The following is a 15,894-nucleotide window of genomic DNA, read 5'->3' on the forward strand; positions in this document are numbered from 1 at the left end:
GGCTGTCAGTTGACAATGTCTATCGGATATAGCTGTCATTTTACAATGTGAATCAGATATTGTGTAAGTAAAGTGTGTATAAGATATGAGTGTCAGTTGACAGTATAAGATATGAGTGTCAGTTGACTATATCACATGTGCCTGTCAGTTGACAGTGTATCAGATATTGCTGTCAGTTGAAAGTGTGTATTAAATATGGCTGTCAGTTGACTATATAATGTATCAATGTCAGTTGACTATTTCTGATATGGCTGTAAGTTGACAGTGTGTATGAGATGTGGCTGTCAGTTGATAGTGTGTAGCAGATATGGCCGTCAGTTGACAGTGTGTATCGGATATGGCTGTCAGTTGACAGTGTGTATCGGATGTGGCTGTCAGTTGACAGTGTGTATCGGATATGGCTGTCAGTTGACAGTGTTTATCAGATACTGTGTCAGTAAAGTGTGTAAAAGATGTGGGTGTCAGTTGACAGTGTGTATAAGGTATGGCTGTCAGTTGACTATATCAGATGTGGCTTTCAGTTGACAGTGTATCAGATATAGCTGCCAGTTGAAAGGTTGTATTAGATATGGCTGTCAACTAATGTATTGTTGTCAGTTGACTATTTCAGATATGGCTGTCAGTTGACAGTGTGTAGCAGATATGGCTGTCAGTTGATAGTGTGTAGTAGATATGGCTGTCAGTTGATAGTGTGTAGTAGATATGGCTGTCAGTTGATAGTGTGTAGTAGATATGGCTGTCAGTTGATAATGTGTAGTAGATATGGCTGTCAGTTGATAGTGTGTAGTAGATATGGCTGTCAGTTGATAGTGTGTAGTAGATATGGCTGTCAGTTGACAATGTTTATCAGATACTGTGTCAGTAAAGTGTGTATCAGATGTGGGTGTCAGTTGAGAATGTGTATCAGATATGGCTGTCAGTTGACTATATCAGATGTGGCTGTCAGTTGACAGTGTATCAGATATTGCTGTTAGGTGACAGTGTGTATCAGATATGGCTATCAGTAAAGTGTATATCAGGTATGGCTGTCAATAAAGTGTGTATAAGATATGGCGGTCAGTTGACAATGTGTATCGGATACTGTGTCAGTAAAGTGTAAAAGATGTAGGTGTCAGCTGACAATGTGAATCAGATATGGCTGTCAGTTGATAGTGTTTATCAGATATGGTTGTCAGTACAGTGTGTATAAGATATGGATGTCAGTTGCCTATATCAGTTGTGGCTGTCAGTTGACAGTATAAGATATGGCTGTCAGTTGACTATATCACATGTGGCTATCAGCTGACAGTATAAGATATAGATGTCAGTTGACTATATCAGATATGGCTGTCAGTTGACAGTGTATCAGATATGGCTGTCGGTTGACTGTGTATAAGCTGTGGGCCTCAGTTTACAGTGTGTATTAGATATGGTTGTCAGTACAGTGTGAATAAGATATGGCTGTCGGTTGACAGTGTGTATATGATTAAGATATGGCTGAAAGTTGACAGTTTGTATCAGATATGGCTGTCAGTAAGCTGTGTATCAGATATGGCTGTCAGTTGACGGTTTGTATAAGTTATGGCCGTCAGTAAAGAGTGTATTAGATATTGCTGTCAGTTGAAAGTGTCTATTAGATATGGCTGTCAGTTGACTATATAATATATCAATGTCAGTTGAATATTTCAGATATGGCTGTCGGTTGACAATGTTTATCAGATACGACTGTCAGTTGAAAGTGTATATGAGATATGGCTGTCAGTAAAGTGTGTATCAGATATGGCTGTTAATTGACAATGTGTATAATATATGGCTGTCAGTTGACATACTGATACTGTGTCAGTAAATTGTTCATAAGATGTGGGTGTCAGTTGACAGTGTGTATTAGATATGGCTGTCAGTTGACTTTACCACATGTGGCTCTCAGTTGACAGTGCATCAGATATGGATTTCAGTTGACATTGTGTATTAGATATGGCTGTGACAATGTGTATAAGAAGTGGGTATCAGTTGACAGTGCGTATCAGATATAGCTGAAAGTTGAAAATGTGCATAAATTATGTCTGTCAGTACAGTGTGTATGAGATATGGCTGTCAGTTGACAGTGTGAATAAAATATGGCCGTTAGTTGACAGTGTGTATAAGATATAGCCGTCAGTAAAGAGTGTATTAGATATTGCTGTCAGTCGACAATGTGTATAAGATATGGCTGTCAGTACAGTGTGTATCAGATAAGGCTGTCAGTTGTTTATATCAGATATGGCTGTCATTTGTCTATATCTGACATTGCTGTTAGTGGCACTATCAAATATGACTATGAATGACGTATATATTAGAACTCTGTATTTTTCGTATCAATCAGTGTTAACAAAAATGAAAAATAAATATGTTGAGTATATTTTTTGTTGTTTTATTTCTTTATGAACTTTTTTTTTTTTTGGCGGGGGGGGGGGGGATGGGGTTATAACAATGTTGTCAACATCAATAAATGCAATAAGTTCCCGCTTTTGGCAGCACTCGGGTGACTTTCTTTACTATTCCCCTACTGTTAAAGTCAAAGGGGAATATACTGTTTCCTAGTGACACTACTAGGAATAGCTGTCAACCCCATATGGCATTTATAGGTCCTAAATTACTCATAATTCCATCCCCTACATGACGTAAAATCCTATATGCATCCCCTACATGACGTACGGGTTTCGGCATTCACTTGCCCGTGTGTATGTGTTTCGGCATTCACTTGACCGTGTGTATGGGTTTCGGCATTCACTTGCCCGTGTGTATGGGTTTCGGCATTCACTTGCCCGTGTGTATTTGTTTCGGCATTCACTTGCCCGTGTGTATGGGTTTCGGCATTCACTTGACCGTGTGTATGGGTTTCGGCATTCACTTGACCGTGTGTTTGAGTTTCGCCATTCACTTGACTGTGTGTATTGGTTTCGGCATTCACTTGACCGTGTGTATGGGTTTCTGCATTCACTTACCCGTGTGAATGGGTTTCGGCATTCACTTGCCCGTGTGTATGGGTTTTGGTATTCACTTGACCGTGTGTGTGGGTTTCGGCATTCACTTGACTTGCCCGTGTGTATGGGTTTCGGCATTCACTTGACCGTGTGTATGGGTTTCTGAATTCACTTGCCCGTGTGTATGGGTTTCGGCATTCACTTGACCGTGTGTATGGGATTCGGCATTCACTTGACCGTGTGTATGGGTTTCGGCATTCACTTGACCGTGTGTATGGGTTTCTGCATTCACTTGACCGTGTGTATGGGTTTCGGCATTCACTTGCCCGTGTGTATGGGTTTCGGCATTCACTTGCACGTGTGTGTGGGTTTCGGCATTCACTTGCCCGTGTGTATGGGTTTCGGCATTCACTTGACCGTGTGTATGGGTTTCTGAATTCACTTGCCCGTGTGTATGGGTTCGGCATTCACTTGACCGTGTGTATGGATTCGGCATTCACTTGACCGTGTGTATGGGTTTCGGCATTCACTTGCCCGTGTGTATGGGTTTCGGCATTCACTTGACCGTGTGTATGGGTTTCGGCATTCACTTGACCGTGTGTTTGAGTTTCGACATTCACTTGACTGTGTGTATTGGTTTCGGCATTCACTTGACCGTGTGTATGGGTTTCTGCATTCACTTGCCCGTGTGTATGTGTTTCGGCATTCACTTGACCGTGTGTATGGGTTTCGGCATTCACTTGACCGTGTGTATGTGTTTCGGCATTCACTTGGCCGTGTATATGTGTTTCGGCATTCACTTGCCCGTGTGTATAGGTTTCGGCATTCACTTGACCGTGTGTATGGGTTTCTGCATTCACTTGACAGTGTGTATGGGATTCGGCATTCACTTGACCGTGTGTATGGGTTTCGGCATTCACTAAACTGTGTGTACATTGTATGTGTTTCGGCATTCACTTGACCGTGTGTATGGGTTTCGGCATTCACTTGACAGTGTGTATGGGATTCGGCATTCACTTCCCCGTGCGTATGTGTTTCGGCATTCACTTGCCCGTGTGTATGAGTTTCGGCATTCACTTGACCGCGTGTATGTGTTTCGGCATTCACTTGCCCGTGTGTATGTGTTTCGGCATTCACTTGCCCGTGTGTATGGGTTTCGGCATTCACTTGCCCGTGTGTATGGGTTTCGGCATTCACTTGCCCGTGTGTGTGAGGTTCGGCATTCACTAAACCGTGTGTATGGGATTCGGCATTCACTTGACAGTGTGTATGGGATTCGGCATTCACTTGCCCGTGTGTATGGGTTTCGGCATTCACTTGACCGTGTGTATGGGTTTCGGCATTCACTTGACCGTGTGTATGGGTTTCGGCATTCACTTGCCGTGTGTGTGGGTTTCGGCATTCACTTGCCCGTGTGTATGGGTTTCGGCATTCACTTGACCGTGTGTATGGTTTCGGCATTCACTTGCCCGTGTGTATGGGTTTCTGCATTCACTTGACCCGTGTGTATGGGTTTCGGCATTCACTTGACCGTGTGTATGGGATTCGGCATTCACTTGACCGTGTGTATGGGTTTCGGCATTCACTTGCCCGTGTGTATGGGTTTCGGCATTCACTTGACCGTGTGTATGGGGTTTCGGCATTCACTTGACCGTGTGTATGTGTTTCGGCATTCACTTGCCCGTGTGTATGGGTTTCGGCATTCACTTGCCCGTGTGTATGTGTTCGGCATTCACTTGCCCGTGTGTATGGGTTTCGGCATTCACTTGCCCGTGTGTATGGGTTTCGGCATTCACTTGCCCGTGTGTATGGGTTTCGGCATTCACTTGCACGTGTGTGTGGGTTTCGGCCATCACTTGCCCGTGTGTATGGGTTTCGGCATTCACTTGGCCGTGTATATGTGTTTCGGCATTCACTTGACCGTGTGTATGGGTTTCGGCATTCACTTGACCGTGTGTATGGGTTTCGGCATTCACTTGCCCGTGTGTATGTGTTTCGGCATTCACCTGCCCGTGTGTATGGGTTTCTGCATTCACTTGACAGTGTGTATGGGATTCGGCATTCACTTGACCGTGTGTATGGGTTTCGGCATTCACTAAACCGTGTGTACATTGTATGTGTTTCGGCATTCACTTGCCCGTGTGTATGGGTTTCGGCATTCACTTGACCGTGTGTATATGTTTCGGCATTCACTTGCCCGTGTGTATGTGTTTCGGCATTCACTTGCCCGTGTGTATGGGTTTCGGCATTCACTTGACCGTGTGTATGGGTTAAGGTATAAAGCCACCACGGGACATATACATCTGATATAAAGCTACGACGGTACGTTCACATCTTGTATCAAGACACCACGCGACATATATACCTTGTACATGTATCAAACAACCGCGTGACATATGCATCTTGTATAAAGCCACCACGGGATATATAAATCTTGTATTTAGCCACCAAGGGACGCATACATCTTTTATGAAGCCACCACGTGACGTAAACATCTTGTATAAAGCCATCACGGGACATATGCATCTGATATGAAGCTACGACGGTACGTTCACATCTTGTATCAAGACACCACGCGACATAATAATATATCTTGCACATGTATCAAACAACCGCGGGACAGATCCATCTTGTATTTAGCCACCAAGGGACGTATACATCTTTTCTAAAGCCACCACATGACATATACATCTTGTATAAAGCCACCACGGGCTATATACATCTTATATAAAGCCATCACGGGACGTATACATCTTTTCTTAAGCCACCACGTGACATATACATCTCATATTAAGCATTCACGGGCCATATACATCTTGTATAAAGCCACCACGGGACATATACATCTTCTATAAAGCCACCACGGGCCATATACATCTTATATAAAGCCACCACGTGACATATACATCTTCTATAAAGCCACCACGGGCTATATACATCTTGTATAAAGCCACCACGGGACGTATACATCTTTTATAAAGCCACCACGTGATTTAATATCTTGAATAAAGCCACCAAGGGCCACATACATCTTGTATAAGGCCACCACGGGACATATACCTCCGGTATAAAGCCACCACGGGACATATACCTCCTGTATAAAGCCACCATGGGACATATACCTCTTGTATAAAACCACCACGGGCGACATACATCTTGTATAAGGTCACCACGGGACATTTACATCTTATATAAAGCCAAAACAGGACATATACATCTTGTATAAAGCCACCACGGGACATATCAATCTCATATTAAGCCACTACGGGACATTTATATCTTGGAACAAGCCACCACGGGACATATACATCTTGTACATGTATCAAACAACCGCGGGACATATGCATCTTGTATGAAGCCACCACGGGACGTATACATCTTTTATAAAGCCACCACGTGACGTAAATATCTTGTATAAGGCCACCACGGGACATATAGATCGTGTTCAAAGCAACGACGGGACGTATACATCTCGTATTAAGCATTCACGGGCGATATACATCAGGTATAAAGCCACCATGGGACATATACCTCTTGTCTTTAGCCACCACGGGCCACATACATCTTATATAGAGCAACCAAGGGCCAAATACATCTTTTATAAGGCCATCACGGGATATAATATACCTCTTGTATAAAGCAACCACGGGACGTATACATCTCATATTAGGCATCCGCAGGCCATATACATGTACATCTTGTATAAAGCCACCACGGGCCACATACATCTTGTATAATGCCACCACGGGATATATACATTTTGCATCAAGCCACCACGAGACATATGCGTCTGATCTGAAGCCACCAAGTGACATATGCATCTTTTATAAAGCCAACACGAGACATATACCTCTTGTATAACGCCACCATGGGCCACATACATCTTGTATAAGGCCACCACGGGACATTAACATCTTGTATAAAGCCAACACGAGATATATACCTCGTGTTTAAAGCAACGACCGAACGTATACATCTCATATTAAGCATTCACGGGCCATATACATCTTGTATTAAGCCACCATGAGACATATACCTTTTCTATTAAGCCACCACGGGCCACATACATCTTATATAAAGCCACCAAGGGCCATATTCATCTAGTATAAAGCCACCATGGGACATATACCTCTTGTATAATGCCACCACGGGCCACACCCATCTTGTATTAGGCCACCACGGGACATATGCGTCTGATAAAAAGCCACCACGTGACATATACATGTTTTATAAAGCCACCACGAGACGTATACATCTTGTATAAAGCCACCACGGGACGTACATATCTTATATAAAGTCACCACGTGACGTAAATACGTTGTATAAAGCCACAGGGGACATATACCTCTTGTATAATTCCACCACGGGCCACAACCATCTTGTATTAGGCCACCACCGGGACATATCCGTCTGATAAAAAGCCACCACGTGACATATACATGTTTTATAAAGCCACCACGAGACATATACATCTTGTATAAAGCCACCACGGGACGTACATATCTTATATAAAGTCACCACGTGACGTAAATACGTTGTATAAAGCCACCACGGGAAATATCTCTTGTATAAACCCAATACGGAATATATACATTTTGTATAAAGCCACCACGTGAAATATACATCTTATATAAAGCCACTTCGGGATAAATACATCTTGTATAAAGCCACCACGGGCTATATACATCTTGTATAAAGCCACCACGGGACGTATACATCTTTTATAAAGCCACCACTGGACATTTACATCCTGTATATAGCCACCATGGAAGATATACCTGTTGTATTAAGCCACCAAGGGCCACATCTATCTTACATAAAGCCACCAAGGGCCACATACATCTTGTGTAAGGCCACCACGGGACATATACATCGTGTTTAAAGCAACGACGGGACGTATTCATATCATATTAAGCACTCACAGGCCATATACATCTTGTATAAAGCCACCATGGAACATATACATCTTATATTAAGACACCAAGGGCCAAATACATCTTATATAAAGCCAACAAGGGCCACATACATCTTGTATAATGCCACCACGGGACATATACCTTTTGTATAAAGCCACCTCGGGACGTATACACGTCATATTAAGCATTCACGGGCCATATACATTTTGTATAAAGCCACCATGGAACATATACCTGTTGTATTAAGCCACCAAGGGCCACATAAATGTTGTATCGGGCCACAACGGGATATATACCTCTTGTATAAAGCCACCACGGAACGTATACATCTCATATTAGGCATCCGCGGGCCATATACATCTTGTATAAAGCCATCATGGGAAATATACCTCTTGTAAAAAGCCACCACGGGCCTCATACATCTTGTATAAGGCCACCACGGGACATATACATCTTGTATAATGCCACCACGGGATATTTACATCTTATATAAAGCTAACACAGAACATATACATCTTGTATAAAGCCACCACGGGACATATCAATCTCATATTAAGCCACTACGGGACATTCATATCTTGGAACAAGCCACCACGGGACATATACATCTGATATAAAGCTACGACGGTACGTTCACATCTCGTATGAAGCCACCACGCGACATATATATCTTGTACATGTATCAAACAACCGCGGGACATATACATCTTGTATAAAGCCACCACAGGTTGTATACATCTTGTATTTAGCCACCAAGGGACGTATACATCTTTTATAACGCCATCGCTTGACATATACATCTTATATGAAGCTATCACGAGACATATACCTCTTGTATAACGCCACCACGGGCTATATACATCTTGTATAAAGCCACCACGGGACGTTTACATCTTTTATAAAGCCACCACGTGACGTAAATATCTTGCATAAAGCCACCACGGGACATATACATCGTGTTTAAAACAACGACGGGACGTATACATCTCATATAAAGCACTCACGGGCCGTATACATTTTGTATAAAGTCACTATGGGACATATACATCTTTTATTAAGTCACCACGGACCTCATACATGTTATATAAAGCAACCAAAGGCCACATACATCTTTTATAAGGCCACCACGGGACATATGCGTCTGATATAAAGCCACCACGTGACATATGCATCTTATATAAAGCAACCAGGGGATAAATTATATACATCTTGTATAAAGCAACCACGGGACGTATACATCTCATATTAAGCAACCACGGGCCATATACATCTAGTATAAAGCGACCACGGGCCATATACCTCTTGTATAAAGCCACCACGGGATATATACATATAGCATAAAGCCACCACGGGACATATGCGTCTGAGATAAAGCCACCACGTGACATATACATCTTGTATAAAGCCACCACGGGACATATACATCTTGTATAAAGCCAACACAGGACATATACATCTTGTATAAAGCCAACACAGGACATATACATCTTGTATAAAGCCAACACAGGACATATACATCTTGTATAAAGCACCCACGGGACATATACCTCTTGTATAAAGCCATCACGGGCCACATACATCTTGTATAAAGCCACCACGGGACATATACATCTTGTATAAAGCCAACACAGGACATATACATCTTGTATAAAGCCACCATGGGACATATACGTCTGATATAAAGCCACAACGGGACATATAAATTACATATTAAGCCACTACGGAACATTTATATCTTGGAACAAGCCACCAAGGGACATCTACATCTTGTATAAAGCCACCACGGGACATATACGTCTGATATAAAGCCACAACGGGACATATACATATTGTATAAAGCCACAACGGGCCATATACATCTTGTATAAAGCAACCAAAAGACATAAACATCTTGTATAAAGCCACCACGGGCCATATACATCTTATATAAAGCCACCACAAGACATATACATCTTGTATAAAACAACCACGGGACATATAAATCTGATATAAAGTCACAAGGGGACATATACGTCTTGTTCAAAACCACCGCATGACGTATACATCTTGTATAAAGCCACCACAGGACATATGCATCTGATAAAAAGCCAACACGTGATATATACATCTTGTATAAAGCCACCACGGGCCATATACATCTTTATAAGGCCACCACAGGACATATAGAAATCATATTAAGCAACCGCGGGCCATATACATTTTGTATAAAGCGCGCACGGGACAAATGCATCTTATATAAAGCGACCACGTGACGTAAATGTCTTTTGTAAAGCCACAACTGGACATCTACATCTTCTACAAATCCACCACGGGACATAAACATCTTGTACAGTATAAAGCAACAACGGGACATATGCATCTTATATTAAGCCACCATGGGACATATAGATGTTTTATAAAGCCACCACAGGACATATACATCTTGTATAAAGCCACTACCGGAAATTAACATCCTGTAAAATGCCACCATGGGACATAAACACCTCGTATAAGGGCACCTCGGACAAAAACATCTTATATAAAAAAAAAAAAAAAAAAAAACACTGGACATATGCATTTCTTCTGTATTAAGCCAGACTGGGACATATTCATTTTGTATAAAGCCACCAAGGGACATATAAATCTTAAATTAAGTCACCGTGGGACATATGCATCTTGTATAAAGCCACCACGGGACATATTCATCTTATATTAAGTCACCATGGGACATAAACATCTTATATTAAGCCACCATGGCACATATTCATCTTGTATAAAGCCACCACGGGACATATCAATCTCATATTAAGCCACTACAGGGCATTTATATCTTGGAGCAAGCCATCCCGGGACATCTATATCTTGTATAAAGCAATCACGGGACATATACATCTCATATTAAGCAATCGCGAGCCAGATACACCATGTATAAAGCCACCACGGGATATATACATCTTGTATAAAGCAACGACGGGACATATGCATCTTATATTAAGCCACTCTGGGATATATACATCTTGTATAAAGCAACGACGGGATATATACATCTTATATTAGGCCACCTGGGACATATACATCTGGTATAAAGCCACCACGGGACATATACATCTTGTATAAAGCTACCATGGGACATATTCATCTTGTATAAAGCCACCACGGGACATATACATCTGGTATAAAGCCACCACGGGACATATACATCTTGTATAAAGCTACAACGGGATGTACAAATCTCATATTAAGCAACCGAGGGACATATGCATCTTGTATAAAGCCACCACGGGACATTTACATCTTGTATACAAGTGGTCGCTAGATGTGATACGGCCATGAGTTTGGGTTTCGGCCATCAGTCGTCCGTGTGTATGGGTTTCGGCATTCATTTGACCGTGTGTATGGGTTCCGGCATTCATTTGACCGTGAGTATGGGTTTCGGCATTCACTTGCCCGTGTGTATGAGTTTCGGCATTCACTTGACCGTGTGTGTGGGTTTCGGCATTCACTTGACCGTGTGTATGGGTTTCGGCATTCACTTGACAGTGTGTATGGGATTCGGCATTCACTTGCCCGTGTGTATGGGTTTCGACATTCACTTGACCGTGTGTATTGGTTTCGGCATTCACTTGACCGTGTGTATGTGTTTCGGCATTCACTTGCCCGTGTGTATGTGTTTCGGCATTCACTTGACCGTGTGTATGGATTTCGGCATTCACTTGCCCGTGTGTATGTGTTTCGGCATTCACTTGACCGTGTGTATGGGATTCGGCATTCACTTGACAGTGTGTATGGGATTCGGCATTCACTTGCCCGTGTGTGTGGGTTTCGGCATTCACTTGCCCGTGTGTATGGGATTCGGCATTCACTTGCCGGTGTGTGGGTTTCGACATTCACTTGACCGTGTGTATTGGTTTCGGCATTCACTTGACCGTGTGTATGTGTTTCGGCATTCACGTGCCTGTGTGTATGGGTTTCGGCATTCACTTGACCGTGTGTATGGGTTTCGGCATTCACTTGACAGTGTGTATGTGATTCGGCATTCACTTGCCGGTGTGTGGGTTTCGGCATTCACTTGACAGTGTGTATGGGATTCGGCATTCACTTGACAGTGTGTATGGGTTTCGGCCATCACTTGCCCGTGTGTGTGAGGTTTCGGCATTCACTTGACCGTGTGTTTTGGTTTCGGCATTCACTTGACCGTGTGTATGGGTTTCTGCATTCACTTGCCCGTGTGTATGGGTTTCGGCATTCACTTGCCCGTGTGTATGGGTTTCTGCATTCACTTGACCGTGTGTATGGGTTTCGGCATTCACTTGACCGTGTGTATGGGTTTCGGCATTCACTTGACCGTGTGTGTGAGGTTTCGGCATTCACTTGACCGTGTGTTTTGGTTTCGGCATTCACTTGACCGTGTGTATGGGTTTCGGCATTCACTTGCCCGTGTGTATGGGTTTCGGCATTCACTTGCCCGTGTGTATGGGTTTCGTTTCTGCATTCACTTGACCGTGTGTATGGGTTTCGGCATTCACTTGACCGTGTGTATGGGTTTCGGCATTCACTTGACCGTTTGTATGGGTTTCGGCATTCACTTGACAGTGTGTATGTGTTTCGGCATTCACTTGCCCGTGTGTATGGGTTTCGGCATTCACTTGCCCGTGTGTATGGGTTTCGGCATTCACTTGACAGTGTGTATGTGTTTCGGCATTCACTTGACAGTGTGTATAAGGTTTTTATACCGGAAGTCATCAGTTGGCAGTGTCCAGTCGTGTTTTCAAATATTTGTATAATCAAAAAACGAAGTAGCTAGCAGCATTCGCGATGTCAATTTGGGTATGTTTGTAAAATTTTATCTCTCTAGGCTATCTGGAAATAGGGGCACCCAGTTGACGGTATCCAGTCACGTGCATTCACTTGGCAGTGTATACATGTATGTGTGTGTGTGTGTGTGTGTGTGTGCAAGGATGTATGTGTGTGTCATGTAGGGTGTAGGTATGCAAGTCTGTATCATAAAGAGTACATGTTTATAGAATCGATTATAAATTATCATTCTACTTTGAATATCTTTGTAATATAACCACTGACGCTTACATTATTTCAACTATTTCTTTATACATGTATTTATATATATATATACTTCACTGTCTATATATACTTATTCACTTTACTCTGTATATATGTGGTACCTTTGGAGAGGACTTATATAGGCTTGCCTGTTGTCCAATCCATTTGTTTTATTGCAATTAAATTTGTTGAAATGAAAAGGTGTAGTTTTTACTGCTTAGCGCTCAGTATATTAGGAGTGGTCGTCCAACTCCCTATATACTTATGCTTAGCAGGAGAAGCAACTACCATTTTAAGACTGGCATGTCTCGGCCGTTCTCAGAGGAGCGAACGCTGAACTGAAAGGTTAAAAGTAAGGCATTGTCAAGGAGGACAATAGGAAGAAGACGTCAGGAATAAAAAGAAAAGATAATATCCCAAATGAAGTCGCCTCATACGATCATTAAATGGTTGCAGCAGGACCGATTCCAATCGATCAAGGAAATAGGCAATTCTTATATAACGCCTACCTGTTGATCAAAGTGTGAGGACCAGTCTCATTTACCGTTGAACAAATTTCATTTGGCTGTGTTAATCTTCAGGGAACAAGAGATTGTTTTTATAAAATCATTCTTAAAGCTCTGTTCGGGCTTTAAGTTAGCGAAAAATCTTGATATATCATCTGTATCACAAAGTCTGAATAGCCAATGCCACTTTTTGATTTTATAGTAATTGTTAGGGTGCCACTATATATTTACATGTTTATTTATGTTTCATTTTACATAAAAAAATTTTGTCCATGTTATTCATAATTCATTTTGTACAAGTCGAGCTTCTTGGATTTTTGGTCGAGGTGAAGATGACATATATTACTTTGGCTAAATTAAGTAGTTTGGGATTTTTTGTCGGGACTTGTTTTATTTATTAATTTATTTATATTATGATTACTATATTTTTTTAACATATTGAACAATATAATAGACATGTATGACAAAGACAAAATAAAGCCCATCCATACATGCTGGGTTATCATCAACATCGTCGTCATTATGCATCATGAATCATAACCATCATCACGGCCATAACCATCGTCAACATGCATCATCATAATCAACATGCATCGTCATACATTGAATAGTTTACCAAAGCAACATAGATCTTTTTTGTGGAGTAATCTGTAATCCTGCTTGAGTTGTACTTTTATCCTTTATATATAATATTGTGTTTTATATCATATATGCCTTGTTTAATGTTATAGTATTATTCTTTTATACCGGGGTATGTTGTAAATACTGTATATTATATTGTCTTGACAATGCGTAAGACGAGTTTTTTAGTTCAACATATCACGTATAAATAAGACCATAATAATTATTGTTATCACTATCATCATCATCATACATCACCATCATCACTATCATCATCATACATCACCATCATCATCATCATACATCACTATCATCACGTATCATTATCAGTATTATCAAAATAATCATCCTTATCGGGGTCAGCATTCATCATCATACTCATCATCATGCATCGTAATCATTATAACCATGCATTGTCATCAACATCATAATCACCATCTCCATACATCGCCATCATTACATATCATCAGCATCTTAGTTATTTGATCAAATATTTTACATATCGCAGCACTATACTACTACTGAATATGAATACTACAATATAGACTACCATCCGTTGATGGCAGATGACCGTCAAGGCCTCTGCTCCTCTTGTTATCTGCCCTGCAGGTAGGGCGTAAGAATTGTACCTGCTGCCCCCATTGCATGATCGTAAGAGGCGACTGAACTTGGGATCTTATCTTTTCTCTTCTTTCTTAACAACTTTCTTCTTCCTAATGTCTCCCTTGACAATGCCTCACTTTTGGCCTTTAGTTGAGCGTTCGCCGCTGTGAGGAAGGTTTTGGGTTCTGTCCCCTAGCCGAGACATACCAGAGTTTTTAAAAATGGTAGTTGCTACTCCTGCTTAGCGCTCAGCATATTTGGAGTGGGACGACTGGTTGGCCCGTTGTCAGTATAATGTGACCGGGTGGGGTGTGCTGCTGGGTGTCTTCGGCAGTATGCTTCAGTGATATAGCACTTTAAATCGGCAAAAGTTCCGGCCTATCACAAGGAGACTTAACACGAACATACTGCAGCTTCCCAAAACACACATACGCACTCACCACACGCATACATGTCGCACGCACGGGAGGCCGTCCTTAAATGACCTTAGATGTTAATAGGACGTTAAACAAAATAAACCAAACCAAACCAAACCTCTTGTTATCCCCGAGTTTAATTGAGAGGGGTGTGTGCCAACGGTCGATATCGGAAAATAATACGGTTGGGTATGTTGTCCATTTTAGTTAAAAATTAATAAAACATTTATTTGATTATTGCCCTATGAGGACAGTTTAATACTTTGAAATTGTTGTTTTGGGTGTTTTTTATTGGCATTACCAGTAGTATATTATAACGATTTCCCTTGTTTATTTGTCAAAATACTTGTATAACGATTTTTGGTTCACGATTTCAGATATACAAAATGTAACCGTGAATGAGTAACATGATTACAACGCTTATTTCATATCTATGGTAAAGTCGTGTTTGTGAAAATTTCACAACCCGCAATTCAATTTTAAAGGGCTGACCTTGAAACGTGCTGTGACGATTTGTAAAACTCTTAACCATTTTTTGTGCTTTATGCATAGTTCAATCACCAGTTCATAGAGAGCATATGAAAATGTTGCTATCACCTGCTGACATGACATAATTGTTTCTCATAATTTAACTGATATGATTTTACACTGCGAATATATTTCAATATATATTAAACGTTTGTAAGTCATAGAGCAACACATAGAGAATCGCATAATTTGATATAAATACATATAGAACAGCATGAATCAATATATCCGGATCCATGTCACAAAATATATGCTACGTTTCTGGAAAAAAAACAACACCGAAATTAATATTCAATTGTGAGATCAGGCTTGTTTTAATTTATTG

At 41.4% G+C, this 15,894-nt stretch overlaps 1 protein-coding gene across 3 annotated transcripts in view; it reads left to right on the forward strand.

Moving 5' to 3' along the window:
- The window catches only part of LOC117314853 (sodium- and chloride-dependent GABA transporter 1-like), a 54,672-nt gene that overhangs the window by 18,775 nt on the left and 20,003 nt on the right, over positions 1–15,894 (forward strand). The gene's annotated exons all lie outside the window — the stretch shown is intronic.

The sequence above is a fragment of the Pecten maximus genome, chromosome 16 (assembly GCF_902652985.1).
Source record: "Pecten maximus chromosome 16, xPecMax1.1, whole genome shotgun sequence".
Classification (NCBI taxonomy): domain Eukaryota; kingdom Metazoa; phylum Mollusca; class Bivalvia; order Pectinida; family Pectinidae; genus Pecten; species Pecten maximus.